A 4,744-nucleotide genomic window follows, 5' to 3' on the forward strand; every position below is an offset into this window, starting at 1 on the left:
GGAGCGGAGCCGGGGACTACGACGGCGGAGCGGCTGAGACAGGTGGGGCTGGCACGAGGTTGCAGGGGCCAAGGAGGGGTGGGTGGGGCTGGCACGGGGCCGGGGGGTGCAGGGGCCAAGGGGGTGGGGGTGGCATGGGATGCTGTGGGAGTTGGAGGGGTTGGGGCTGGCATGGGGCGGGATGAGGTTGCAGGGGCCAAGGGGGGTGGCACGGGGCGGGGGGTTGCAGGGGCCAAGGGGGTGGCATGGGGTGGGATGAGGTTGCAGGGGCCAAGTGGCTGGCACGGGGCTGCAGGGGCCAAAGGGGTGGGGGTGGCTAGCATGGGATGATGTGGGAGTTGGAGGGGGTGGGGCTGGCATGGGGTTGCAGGGGCCAAAGGGGTGGGGGTGGCTAGCATGGGATGATGTGGGAGTTGGAGGGGCTGGCATGGGGCTGCAGGGGCCAAAGGGGTGGGGCTGGCATGGGATGATGGCTTTGCAGGGGGTGGAGTGGGGGCTGCAGGGGCCAAGGGAGTGTGGGTCCTGGCATGGAGTAGGGAGACCTGGAGTGTGAGAGGGGAGAGATCTGGAGTGGGGGTGAACCTGGGTCCTGGGACAGTGAGGGGGGTAGGCTCTGGGGGAACCTTGTGTGGTGGGGAGGAAAGGTGGGATGGTGATGAGGGGAGACCAGAGCAGCTGAGTCCAGGCCATCCAAGGGGGCTTGCTTGGGGGTAGCTGAGGGATGTGGGAGATAGAATAGTGGGGGTGTTTAGGGAGCTGTATTATGGAGCAGATGGGGTGTCCTTGGGGAAGCCTGGCCTGGCACAGCAGCAGCCTGGCAGGGCTGTGGCATGGGGAAGTAGGGCATGAGTGGGGTGGGGTTGGCTTAGGCACACTGGCTGCATGGTGTGTGGAGCTGAGGTGCGTGGCATGGTGGGCTGGGGTGGCTCTAGTGCGTTCGATGTAATAGCACAGAGGTGAGTGGCCTGGGGGTTAGATATGCTGATGGAGAGGGGTGGAATGTGGGGTGGGTGTGTTGGCATGGAAGGGGGTGACTGTGGATCTGGGGTGTTGGCATTAAGGGCAGTAGAATAGGGGGTGTTTGATTGCAGGAGTTTAGCTCTGATTAAAAACAAAATATAAAATGCCAACACTCAAAATGCTTTTGCCCATGCCTAAGTCTCTGCTCACATCTTCCTGGGAGCAGGTGGTGGAAACCAAGGGACCAGATTAGCTCTACCTTGTGCCTGATCCCTAGTGGCGGTTCCCGTGATTGTCGGGCGCACACATTTCTACTCCTTGTGCAGGTTTGCTCAACAGCTGAGCTGTGCTGTTGAGAGAACCTGATGCCACAAGCTGCTTGGCCTGCCAGCTGCCTTTATTCCACTGTGCTTAATGCCAGGTCCAGCTGACTCTGATTCAATTTTACCTGCCAGATATGTATTTTAATTTTTTCCAAAGTGAACAGATCAAAACAATCCCATCATGTAGGAAAAACAATCATTAAAGACAACTTATAGACTGGCTCGGTGCTAGCAAAGGACTTCCAACGGCTGCAGCGACATCTTCAGTGTGTTAGTTGTCAGGCTGTCTTAGGTAATGTCCCTATCACCGTAGCATCAGAGCTCCTCACAATCTTTAATGTATTTCTCCTCACAGGTCCCTGGGGGGTTAGGTCATCCCGCTGACCAGATGGTGAAATGAGGCCCAAAGAGACTAAGTGACTTGCCCAGGTCACACAGGGAGCCTGTGGCAGAGTAGGAAATACATCCCAGATCGCTGGGCTATCCTTTCTCTCCTACCAATAGCAGTGCTACTTGCATACAAAAGACTTGTGCTTCTGTTTCTCTGCTAGTGGGGGAAACAACTGGGTTCCTTACTGTTCTGCCATTGATATGTCACAGTTCAGGGCAACTGCACCTGTATTCCCCCTCCTTGGCCCAGCAGGGGCACCCGCTTTAGGCTTCTGGCTCCCAGCTGTCACCTCTTGTGCGGGGGAGACCTGTGTCTCGCTGCTCCTGATGGGGGATTTCTGCACAGTTCTCCGCCAACACTGTGCTATCCCCAGTAAGCCAGACTCTCTGCTTTCTCTCTCAGGCTAAGACTGGTGTGTCGCCAACCATTACAAGTTACCACATAGCTCCTCCGAAGTACTGTACATTTATTCTGAAGGTAAAAGCATTACAGAAAATATGTAAAAACAATAAAAGAACTGACATGCTAAAAAGCTAACCAGAGGTCACCCCCAACTCTGTCCTACAGCTCTGGTAGGTGTCTCTTCTTCAGAACCCACAACTAGGTTTTCCCCATGCTTACAAGTTCATCCATCTTAGATCCAGAGCAGAGACTGGGCAGATCAGCTGTTTCTTTATACAGCTTGGGCCTTGGATCTTGGCCCTCTGTAACAGGTAATAAACAGACAGTGACCCTCTCCTCAGGGCATAGCTTCAAAAAGCTGGGTTTTTGCATATCTGGGAGTTGGGGAATTTGCATTAACCCCTCCGTAGGGATTCCCCAGGAAATCCACTTGTTGTCCCAAAAGTCCATACTTGTCTGGCACATTTTCAGTAGAGTCTCTTGAATTCCCAGGTCTCACATCTGTCGCATTTCCCTCTAGAGCAGTAACAGACAATCCCAGCCCACAATAATACATGCATTTAATACAATAATGGCGTCCGGGGATATTGCAGGAAATTGCCAGCTCTGTCACAACTGGGTTTTGGAGTTTCTTACTCTTCTCCCATTGAACCCTCTGTAATAAACAAGACAAGCCAGTGAGGCTGTTATTTATTATTTGCATTATAGTAGTGCCTGGGCATCCCAAACGGGATCAGGGCCCCATTATACTGGGTGCTGCACAGACACACAGAGCCCCTGCCCCTGAGGAATTTAGTCTAACTGGACAAGGCAGATGCATGGTGGGAGGGGAAGTGACTTGCCCAAGGTCGCATGGTAAGTCAGTGGCAGAGCCGGCATAAGAAACGAGCTCTCCTGGCTTCTAGTCCCGTGCCCTACTCATCCCCTTCAGAGTAACTCTCGCTACCACCCTGCTTCGCAAGGAGCATATGATCTGTGGTGACGTGGGTGTAAATATCAATCCCTCTCCCCCGTTACAGTCTGTTCCAAAGCGTAAGTGATGTTCTAGCTGGGCTGTCATGCAAACTGAGAACTTAATTACCACAGACACCAGTGTTAGGATCCTTTTTGCTAACAATTGAGCCTCGCTTAGCTACCTGTCTCGCTTTCTGATGCGCTGCACTTCACAGGAGCACAGATCTCTGAATTGTGGCCTTGGGGTAGAACCCAAATGGGAAGTGACAGCTTTCCCTGCTGGCATGTTTCCACATGAAATCTCTCTCTCTCGTTGCTGTCTAGAGTCTGTCTCCATATGCTATATGTTAAGCTTTCGAAATGCTGCTCTCGCCCCTCCATCTTCTCCCCCCCCCCCCCGCCGGGACCCCCCCATTCACGGTCGCTCTCAGTAACTTGTTGATGATTCTTCGGAGGCAGCATCAGTATCCTCCACCAGCCACTGGGAGGCAGGACTCCTGGATTCTGTTTTTGCTGCATGGCCCTGGGGCAAATCAGATAATCTCTTGAGACATCATTTCCCCCCCTCCCCCCCAGCAGCCACTATTGAAGTCATTGGGAGCTGCTGCATGTGCCCAGCACCCCTGAGTATCAGGCTGTTTGTGTCTGAGAAGTTACCCTGCTTTGGGAAGGGGTTTGAGATATAGCACCGTTCCCCAAGGGATCAATGCTAAGTGTCATTATTTATCGTAGGGGGTCCTTTCCATTGGTGCCAGATAAGTATTTCCTCCTAAAGTAGGATCAGGAGCAAAATCTACCACGGGTATTTGCGTGGCCCCGTTGTTGCTGTATCTGAGCACCTCACCACACCCACGTGAGGACGAGAAGTGCTATTATCTGTAGACGGGGGATGGGGACCGGAGGCGTAGAGAGATGAAGCGACTCGCCCAAGGCCATGCAGAAAGTCTGTGGCAGAGCTGGGAATTGAACCCGGGGACCCCAAGTCCCTAATCACTGGGCCAGCTTTCAGAAGCTTTGATATAGTAACTTGGGGTACGGCGCACCCACAACTCCACTGACTTCCCAGGGCACTGGTGTGTGATCAGACCCTCAGTTTGTTCAGGGTCCCCAAATGCTTGCCAGGGTTAAGCAATGGCAGCAGCGGGTGAGTAAAGAGGCATGGGCACGGGAGGAAAGGGAGGCCGGCAGGCTGTTCCAGAGGTCAGGTAGCTGCTCAGGAGAAGGCCCTTGCATCTAACTTCGTGAGAGTGCAGAGAACCAGGGAGGAGTTGGGTGCAAGATGTTTGCAAGGAGGAGACTAGACAGAGACTAGGTCCATGGAGAGCTTTAACAATGGGGGGCACTTCATTTAGTCTTGTTTCAATTCCCAAGCTGGCGGCTTCAGCCTCCTGCCTGCCTCTTCCTGTAGCAAACTGCTTGATGCTGCCTGATTTGGAAGGGCACAGCCTGACGGATTCGGCTTGTACGCCTTGACAGATTGGATTTGTGATGCAGAGCGATCCTGCAGAGGGCTTAAAGCCTGCAGCTATCTGTGAGCCGCTTGAACGAGTCCTGGCATGTGCCAATTGTGTTTTCAGTTTTGCCCTGGTTTGGCAGTGCCCAGGGCTAGGGGAGTCTGTGCCCATTGGGACTGCCAGTCATGCCAATCATGGTCTCAGGAAGAGGGGCTGCTGTTGTGGCTAAGAGAATTTCTCTCTCCCCCACTTAGGCTGTG

This window comes from Terrapene carolina, unplaced genomic scaffold (assembly GCF_002925995.2).
Source record: "Terrapene carolina triunguis isolate 2854851 unplaced genomic scaffold, T_m_triunguis-2.0 Scaffold227, whole genome shotgun sequence".
NCBI classification, from domain to species: Eukaryota; Metazoa; Chordata; order Testudines; family Emydidae; genus Terrapene; species Terrapene triunguis.